Raw genomic sequence first — 10,284 nt, 5'->3', positions numbered from 1 at the left:
TGGCGGGGGTGGGCAGCAGCCTGTCTGCGGTGTGTGCGAGTGCCCGCCGTGCCTGCTAAGGGCAGAACGCGTGCAAATGCCCGTGGGGCCACGGTCGGGACCGCCCAAAAGGTGCGAGTGCAAGAACCAGGTGGGGTGGGTGATGTGCGGTGTCCCGCTACGCCCGGGGGTTGTGTGTCTGTAAATTCCCGTCCAGAGGATACGTGTGCAAGGGCCTGTTGGGTGAGTTTGCATGCATCATCCCCTTCCTGAGGGAGGTGCAGTAGCCCGTCGAGGTGGAGAGCAGGGTGTGTGTGAGAGCCTGCTGGGGCAGGCTGTGTGTGTAGCCCTTTCTCTGTGTGAGGGTCGTGCAAGGGGTCCGGCATATGCAAGAGCCCGCGTGTGCCAGTCTTTGTGCAAGTATGTGCAGCGGGGTCGGGGTTGGAGCAGTACCCGAGGGAGTGGGCTGCTCGGGGGGCACTTGCGCTGGGGCAGCCCAGAATGGATTGCGTGTGTGGGTCCGTGAGCCCCATGGCACCCCGGCAGGTGTGTGGCCACCCCTCCAGCGACTTGTCGCAGGGTAGCTACACAGCCTGTTCAGGGGTTCTCTGAGGGCTTCTGTCACCCCAAGCCCCTACCTGTGCTGGGCACCCCTTTGTCCCCAGGAAGCTCTCCTGGGAGTGCTGCACATCGTGTTAGGATCAGGTCCCATTGCCCCAGCCCCTCTTGAGCTTACCCCACGCTGTGACCAGCCTTTGGCCGTGCAGATCACCCATCGTGAGCCAGCTCATCCATCCTCCCCAGTCCCCTGTGGCTGCACCTCACTGCTCATCAAATCCCTTGCCACATCCTCAGGGGTGCTGGGAGGTGTTCCTGCCTTTCTTAGCCGGGCCCCCATGAGGAAGGTTTTTCTCTCGCAGTCAAGGTCCAGCCGGCTGTGTGGGTCCCGTGTTACCAGCTGAGCTCCCCGGAGCAGGAGAGGGCTCTGCTGCTGTGCCTGGCTGGGCAGGTCTGCCTGCCTGGGGTTCTGTGGCCAAGCAGGGAGAGCAGCATGAGCTGAACATGTCCAACCTGCTGCTGGCAGGAGGTTCCTGACGCGCAGGAACAGCAGGAGAGCAGGGCTGTCCCCAGCCTGTCCCCTCTGCTCAGTAGCAGCAGGTGCCCCATCCCAGTAGCTGCAATGGACCATAGTGGCACAGGAGCTGTCTGGCCCTGGGGCCAGGCTGCTCCCACATCCCCCTTGCAGCGCAGGGAAGTGTTGAGCTGCTGTCTCCTTGGGCAGCCACACGGTGCTCCTGTCCCTGTGCTGTGCTGTTTGCAGCTCCTGGAGTTTGACTGTGCCCTTTGCCTGCAGATGGGCCAAGACCCTGCAGGCAAGGACTGCATGCATGGACTGCAGAGAGCCTGGCAGCTGCCAGAGCTGCACCCAGCATGCAGCATCAAGAGCTCTGCAGGATACCACTTTAGAGGAGTTTTCTTTTCTCCCACCATAATTATCCTCATACAAATGATTATTACCCAGCACGGCAACCAGGCTGCTGTGATTGCCATCCCATAAACCAAGTTTATGAGGTCTGAGACAGGATCCCCCTTTCTGCTGTGCCCAGGGCAGAGGGAAGGTTTATGCATAGCCTGCACCAGCCCTTTTTGTCTCTTGGAGAGCTTAATGGGGTCCTTGGCATCAGCTCTCCATCCATGCACCTGGGTGCAGGGTCCTGGGGGAGGGTTGGCATCGAGTCCCCAGCTCTGCCCACATCCAGTCCCTTGCTCAGCACTGCTCAAATGAAGCAAGGCTGCAGTGAGCTAATGGAGGATGCCCTGTTGGGTGTCTCACTCCTGCTCTGGCAGGGCATCTCTCCTGCCCTGGAGGTGACTCCTGCTTGCTGTCTCCCATTCTGCCTCCCCTGACCTGGTCCTCCATGCCTGCTGCCATTCAGCAGCACTGGGTTTTCTGGATTTTAATGCAGCTGGTGGTGCCGGATCTTCTGTCTGGACTGAGCCAGACATGCTTGCTCTCTCGTGGGTGTTGTCTGCTGGATAACTACTTCCTGCTGTTTTGCACACCCATGCAGGTGCTGGAGGGTGTCTACACAGAGCAGATCTATCTCCTAGCAGTGAAATCCTGCTGTAGCAGCTCGTAAGCGAGTTTCAATTCCCTGTAAGCAGGCTGCAACCTTGCAGTCTGCAGCTTCTCAGTGTTCGATGGAGCAAGGCCAGCAGGCAGCCACAGGGGAGCCTGCAGCAGGGGCCGTGCCAGGACTTGCTCTCTCCAGGGGTCAGCTCTCCGTGGGCAGTCATCAACCTCTCACCAGTGCCCCCCACTGCATGCCTCTTTTCCCGAGCCCTGAGATGCACAGCACGAGCAATGCCAACCTCACCACGCATCCCACAGTGGCAGTGAGCAGGGATGTCCCTGCTGTTGAATTTCTTGCCTGTTGCATGCCAGTGCAGCGTTTAGAGCCTCCAGGCTTTCTCCAGCCTCCCACCTGGCTGAGCCCCATGGGTCAGCCCCTGGGCAGGGCAGCCAGGCCTGCTGGCATTGCCGTTGCGGGGACTCAGGCAGCAGCGTGCTGTGACGAGGTTTGTGCTCTGTTGCTTTTGCAATACAGCCTTTTCCTTTGAAGAACAGTGAATTACTTGCCTTGCAGAGCCACTGCAACTTTGGGGAATCACGGGCTGGGGAAAAATTGGCTTATCTTCTGCTTCAGTTTGCCCTGTGATATCATCCTGGTGGATGCTGTGCTGTTGGTAGAGAGTAAGGGCTGCAGATGTGTCTAGGATGGACCATGACTGATGGTTGCATGGGGGGACACAGGACCCCTCTTCCCTTGTACCAGGGCACAGCACACTGATCCCTAAGTGCCTTTTAGTCTGCAACCCAACATAGATGGGGTTTGTGCACCTGCCCTCTGGCTGGATTGGGGCTGAGCAAGGTGGGAAGCAGCAAAGTCTCTGGGCACTTTTCACAAATGCCTGTGCTCCTGCCTACACTTCTGGCAAGCACAACAGAGGCCCGAAGGCTTTGTAGGCAGGATGAGGTGATAATCCTCCAGCACTACAGTGTTATCTGCTTCCAGGACTCCCTCAGGCTTCAACCACCAGAGAAGAGTTGTGGGAGAAGGTCACGAAAAACGATTCACTTCCCCATTTGCTTGCTTTTCTTTCTTTCTTCCTTTGAAAGTGTCTCTGAAGAGCAGACTGCCTTGTTGAGGAGGTGGATAGCTCTCCCCACGCCAGCAGGATCAGTGCAAATTTGCCACTGTCAAATGGCAGCTTCCAGCCCAGCTCTTTGCTTGTAGGGGATGAATTGGCTGTGATGGCGTGTCCCGTGTCTCTCTTTCCTGCTATTGAATTATTTTGCTGACAGCTGAAAATTGCCCCACTTGCCCCTTTTGCCTCCTTTCTAATGAGCTGAACATCCCCCATCTCACTGGGGGCTGTGCTGTGTCCCTCCCTCCACGTGGAAGGCAGCAGAGTTGGGTTTGGGGGTCTCCATCACTGCACCCCTCTTGGCTCTGGCTTTTCCTTTCCAGAGTCCCTGGCCTCAGCATTTAATGGGGCTTCTGTTTGCCTTGTTCCCAAACTTTGGGGGGTTTGCCTGTGCTGAAATGGGCCCCATGCAGTCTGTAGCCAGCCTGCCATCCCTCTGTCTGCATCGGTGGAGGGAAGGGGTGCTGAGCTACAGCCTTTGGGTGTGGGAGCCCCGTGCCAGGGTGGCTGCACCTGAAGCACTCCTGCATACTGCCCAACCATCCCCTGCCAAAATTCCAGCAGCAAGCTCTAGTTCAGAGCATGTTTAATCCATTCACCTGCATCTACCTCTCACCAGTTAATCAAAATGTCTTGCAGCAGCCAGGCTGGTGTATCACACCAGCACTCCTGCATTCCACTCCAGTTGCTGGGCTGCTTCTCCTTTCTGGGGCTTCAGGCAATGCTCCTTCCTAGGAAGCACCTTGAGGAAGTCAACCTGTCCCTTCCCTGAAGTGCCCAGGCAAGTTCCCAGTGAGCAGTCTGGTTGCAGAGGGTCTGTGCAGGCTCTGCAGAGCTCTGGAGCAGCATGCAGGACCTTGGTCCAGCCAGGGCAGTGCATGGCTGGCCCTGCAGCCCTCAGCTCTCAGGAGAGATAGCGCTGGGCACTGGGAGGATGCAGGCTGGCTTGGGAAGGTAGCCTGCCCAGCCCACTGCAGTGGCTTCCTTGGGAGCCTTCCTGGACAGAGGAAATTTGCAATTCTATTCCAATTTCTCCCTTCAGCTACGTCCAAGGCAGATGCTGTCTATATATTGCCATGGTAACGCTGCGTTCTCACTCTCTATGGAATTGCATGCTGGAAAAATATTAGTTTAAAAAACTATGTCGTGTTTGTATTGACTGAAGTGGAGGCTGATAGTGGAGGATCTATTGTCCCCTGGTTGGGAAAAGTCACCAGTAACAGGCAATAAAGCCAGGCAGATTGGCCTCTGGTGACCACTTCTCACCCCACACAGCAATTGCTTCCCTATAAACCCTTCCCTGGCTCTGTTTTATTGCATCCTTTAAAACAGATATTTTTGCCTTAAATGTGCTGCCACTTTGGCTCTCCAGAGTGATGCATTGTGCTAACAGCAATTCCTTGCTGCTGAGGTTGGAGCAAGGAAGGGGAGCTGTTTCCAGCTTTAATTGTGGGTCTCCCACAGGCACCTCCCAATGCTGTTGCTGCTGTGCCCAGGTCCCAGGGTGGGCTGGGCATGGTGGCCACGGTGCCAGCGCAGGGCAGCACACACAGAAACAGCTCAGTTACAGAAAGGGACTCCAACAGGATGTGCATTTGCTTGGAGTTTTATTCTCCCCTACTTCATTGTTTCCTATCAAAACTCTGGCTGGCAGAAGAGTGAGGCAGCTATAGAAGGCTAAGGATGCAGGAGGGACCCCCACAGGGCAGCAGAACCTGCAGCCTGGGGGAACAGAAGGGATTTGGGGTACCAGCAGGGTGGTGTGGACAGGGAAAGGTGTACAAGCCCATGACCTCCCACTGAAGAGGGGCTTCTCCTGTATCCTTGCTCTGATTTGCTCTCTGGCAGACGTGGAGGAGAGTACTGGAGCAGGACGGGCATGAGGGCAACCAAGGGAGCCTGTCTTTGTCTTGAGTCTGAGTCCTTCATGGTCCCCTGCCCACTCCAGAGGTACTTGGTGCTGCAGATGCATCCTCTTGGTCTTCATTGCTACTGAAATAACCTTTTCTAAAACCTGAGAGGCACGGAGATGTTTCTGTGTGTTTTACTGAAAAGAGTAAAAAACACAGAGTTGTGTGTTAGCAAATGGCCCCATCCCAGGGGGTTCAGACCCAGATCACTGCTCCCTGGCAGGCTTCCAGTGCAAGGAGCTCCAGTGGCTGGCCCCTGTCCCCACTGCAGGGACAGCCAGGGATGGCAGGGGTAGGAGTGGGGAGAGGAGCAGAGGTTTTCCTGCTGTACAGCACCAGGATGCCAGTTAGCAATGGGGGCAGTAAGGATAGCCAGGTCCTTGGGGCCGTGGCACTGCTGGGAGTGAGAAGGAAATGGGGTGGGATGAGGGGACCTCTCCGTGGTGTTGGTGTGGGGTTGGCCCAAGGCTGTCCCCTCAAGAATCATCTCAGACCTCCCTGCTACATTCATGCTCTGAGGCTGTGCTGACTGCCTGCTTCCCCAGCATGCATTTTGGATGCACTTGCTGCTCAAAATAGCAGAGGCAAGTGTCCTATGGGGGAGAGAGGCTGCTAGAGGAGGAAGATCAGAAAAAGGGAAGATTAATTTTTAAAGCAATGCAGCCAAGGAACAGCCCTGGGCACCAAGAATGAGAGAGATGCAAGCTCCTGGCCCTGGATATTTCTTGGTTGGAGGAAGCCCTGCATCCCAAATGGGATGCTCCAGGAGACCCATCTGGTCTGGGATTGAGTAGGCATCTATAACTGAGCAGTTCAGGTGCACTTGTCCTCTCATCCCTGGTGTGAGCAGCTCCAGGAGGGATAAGCCAAAGAGGTTTTGCTGGGGGAGATGCAAAGTGGAACTCAATCCAATGAGTGGCAGGATGCAGCCTGAGGGCTGGGCAGCCTCCCCTGCCCTGGGAAGCAGAGGAGCTACAGAGCAGCCCTTCACCAGGCTACTCAGCACAGCATAAAAAGCCCAATTTTGTGGGTATCCCAGAAAATCTGTTCTCTTGGCTGAGTCTCAGTTTCCACGTTTGTGATACAGAAATGCCCTGCTGCCTTTTCTCTCTCCCGCTGGGGTTCAGGGAGGTTATTTATTAATTTTTAACCTGAAGGTGGTACACCACAATGCTGTGTGAGTGTAAAGCATTCCCTGACTGCGAGCAGCTAATGGCTGTGGCATGAAAGCCCCAGAGAGAAGTTAGGAGAACAGAAAGCCTTCGGATCCTCGCTGTTACTTGCATGATCGATGCTGTTTGTAATGCTTAAAGATCTGCCGTGATGCTAACCTGCTGTAGGGCCTTGTAAAAGCCTGCAGAGCCTCCTGTGCTGTGGGGCCATGGCTGTGCTTGGGGCTGGGGTCCCCTTTGGCTAAGGGCAGTGATTCCCAGATGAGCCCCAACAGCTGCTCTTGGCTCTGCTTGTTGGGCACCAGCAGGCAGCTGGTAGGGGTGGTGCTGGGTGAGTGACACCCTAAAGGGACTTCCATGTATCCCTCGGGCACCTTTCCTCTTCCTGAGGGGTCTGGTCAGAACAGGGATGGGATGGAAAAGGAGAAGAAGGTGCTGAGCCCCTTGTGCAGCTGTGTCAGCCCAGGATGTGTGTGACCAGTGTCCCCTCCCTGAGCAGTGGGCAGCAGCACCCTGTAATTCCCTGGTGCCTTGGAGGGGATGGAGTTAGCACCCAGCCATGGCCATATGGGCTCCAGAGAGTTGGTGAATGTGGTGCTGTGCTGGAGGGGACCAGCTCTTGCAGGACTGGGAAGGGTCTCTGCCTCACATTTCCTTGTTTGAGCAGCTCAGTGAGCCTGTGCTGGGGCTAAGTTACATTCAAGCAGCCGGGTGAAATCTTGAGAAGACTTGAAAAATGCAATAAAAGTGTAGGATGAAAGGTTGCAGCTGCTCCGTCCCCAGTGCTGAGCACAGGGGTCAGTCTGGAGTCTAAGCCTCATCCGTGTTTCCATTAGCAGTCTGTGTGATGGGACACGAGCTGCTTCTGACAGTGGCAGATGCCACCAGGCTGGGGGAGATGCAGGAGGGCTGGAGAACGGGCTGAGGTTTCAGAGTGGTGAATGGGAGGAATGAGCTGACAAAAAGGAAGTTGTTGCCTGGGGACTCGAGGAAAGTGTTGGTGGGAGGCAATCACCAAAAGCACAGATGTGGAATGGGAGCACAAACAGAGCCCTGCAAGTCAGAGAGGCCCTGAGGGAGAGCTGTGCCCTTGGGCTGGGGGATTGCTGTGGGAAAGAGGCCTGCACGGGCAAGGGAGCAGCCAGATCTGTGCACCATGGTGGCCTGGGCAGGCAGAGATGGGGTTCATGTGCCGTGGGAGGGGTTCAGGTCAGAGTTTTGATGATGGTCCTGGAGGCAGGAGCAGTGATGTGCTGGAATAAGGCGCAGGGTAATGTCAGTCCCTGTCCTTGAAGGAGCAGTGTGTGCATCTGCCTGGATTGATGGAGGGTGGCAGAGGTGCTGCTGTGGGGTGTGTGACCTTCCAGCCTTCATTTCTCTGCTTCCCTGATTATTATCTGACACTGCTGGCTCCAGCTGGGGTCAGGGCTCTGGGATGAGGGCTGTGGAGCTGCTGGGAGGGGATCCATGCCCTTAGGGGCCGGAGCAATGAGGCAAGGGCAGGGAAGGCAGAGCAGTGAAGATCGTCCAGGGAGGGACAGATCTCATGGACAATACACGGACCAACCCCGCCGGGCACCAGGGCAGGGGCTGCCCTTGCAGCAGGCACCACAGGAGCACAGATCCTTCTCCACCAGCCCCTGCAGCCACTGCCCAGAGCTGTGGGCACCTGCTCTGTGCTGGCCCTGATGGGCCAGGGCACATTTTGGTGCTGGTGGGTACAAATGCAGGAATCCATCTCACAGACTTTCCCTCTGCATTCTTTAAAGCAGGATTCCAGGGAGCAGAGCAGTTAGGATTTCTGCCTCAGCAGGAGAGCAGAGCTGAGCTGAGCCACAAGGACAGGAGTCACATGTGTGCTGAATAGCTGATGCTTTGCAAGAGTAGGGATCCTGGGATTGCGCTGTCTGCTCCTTCCCGCTCCTGATAAATCAGTGTCCAGGGAAATATCATTCATGTTGGCTGTATTTAATAAATTAACTCTCAGCATTTGTGCTCTCTGAGGTTGTTACTGAGTTAGTGTAGCTCCAAACCCTGCAAAGGGAAAAGACACATCGGACCCCCTGGGAATGGATAAGCCATCCAAAGCTAGAAACCAAATATAAACCCAGACTATGCAAATCCAGTCTAACGAACCCTGCTGCAGCACAGACATCCCATCTGGGAGTGGGATGATCCACAAGCAATGTAGCAAAGGGACTGATTGTTTTAATGACTTTCCTCTTCCCAGGGAGAAATGGGAGGGGGGGTTCTGAAACTTGGAGGGTTGCAAATGAAAATTTGCTGCCTCTCCATCAGCATTGTGAGATGTGGTGTGCTGGGAGGGCAGAGAAAGGCAGCCTGAATGAACTTGAGGATGCTTTCTGGTGTTAAATCCTTTGAATTAGCGAGGAAAGATCATGCCCTGTGTTTCTGCTTTCAAGTTATAGTCCAGAAATACAACCAATCTGCTGGGCAGCTCCCCAGACACATCAGTCCTTATTGAAGCTCTGCTGTGTGGAGCAGGGCAGAGTGTTTTGCTTCACTAGGAAAGGGCATGGAGGCAGTGGGTGAGCAGCTGAGCAGCAGGGATCCAGCTTTCTGGGCACTGCAGACTGTAATTTATCTCCATGAGGGACTGAAGGGGGTTCAGAGGGGAAAAATGTCATGAAGTTAAATGGCAGTGTTGCCTCGGCATCCTTACAAATAAGCTTTACCTGCTGTTCGTTCCCATCTGGGTTGCAAAGGCCATCATTTACCTGAACAAAGGCATGGAAGGATGCTGGGAGCAGTTGTCAGGGAGCACACAGAGCCAGTCCCTGAGGGAGGAGGAGTGTTAGGGGGCCCTGAGACACAGCCCCACTTGGGGATTGCCACCAGCCCCAGGGCTGAAGTTCCCGAGGATGCTCAGCAAGCACACAGGGAGCAGAGGCTGGGGTGGGCTGTGTGGGCAGCAGACGCCAGGGTAGCTGGTCCTAGCCAGGCTTTCTGGTGCTGCAGTCTTTGGGCTGCACTGTCCCAGATGCCTTGGAGAGAGGGCAGAGCCTGGCTTTGGCATGTGCAGGGACTGGCCATGTTTAGTCCGTGGCTTCCACGGCTCTTTGGTGTTTCTTCATGTTTCCATGCTCTGCCTGTGCTCTGCCTCTGGCTAAGGCTCTGGGATGCTGGGGCTCTGAGGACAGCAGCACCCTGGGGTCTAAGCCCTGCCTTTCAGGTTGGGCAGTTCTAAATCCAGCTCTCTGCTCTGTCCCTCTGCAGTACTGGAGATGTCTCAACTTCCAGTTACACATTGTACTGGAATTGTACTCTGGCTGCACAGCCAGAATAATGTTAGATATGTTTAAAGGAAGGTGACATGGGAGTCCTGCTGGGAACCCTCCCTCACAGGAGCTCGAATGGGTGCCATTACCTCCAGCTTGGTCCCTAGCATGGCCCTGTGGATCTTCCAGGCAATCTTCTTTGCCAAGGAACCTTTGGAGATTTGGAGAAAACCACTCCTGAGGCTGTGATTTCTCCCTGCCCTTAGCTGACTCCGGGGCTGTGGTCCATCAGGAGGTGGGCACACAGCTGTACATATCAAACGACCCCCTTTGGTGACAAATATCCCTAAAACGTGTGACACACCCCAGAGCTTGGTGCCTGGGATTTACAGCCTGACTGACCACGGCTTTTGCTCCCAGTGAGGGGGTCAGCTCCTTCTGATCTGGAGACCTGTCCCCAGCAGCCCGCTGTGCTCTCTGCGAGCCGCTCGGACTGGGAGCCGCGGCAGCCGTGGGGCTGCCGAGCCCAATTGTGGGTTTCAGTTTAATCACTGGGGCTGAGGAACCTCTATTCATTCCGGCTCGCATTCATCCGTGTCCTAGTAACGCTGCTCTCCCAACCTCCTTCCCAGCGCGGCGCACACGGCTGGATAATGGCAGGAGCCCGGCAATCGCGGGGCTGAATAGCGCTGTAATTACGGGGCTATAATGGCGAGCTGGAACTCATTAGCCATTATCAGCCGTTCCAGCAGGACAATGGCAGCACACCCGAGG

Source organism: Geospiza fortis, unplaced genomic scaffold (genome assembly GCF_000277835.1).
Source record: "Geospiza fortis unplaced genomic scaffold, GeoFor_1.0 scaffold130, whole genome shotgun sequence".
NCBI classification, from domain to species: domain Eukaryota; kingdom Metazoa; phylum Chordata; class Aves; order Passeriformes; family Thraupidae; genus Geospiza; species Geospiza fortis.
The sequence above is the reverse complement of the archived record's forward strand: the minus strand, read 5'-3'. Positions refer to the sequence as shown.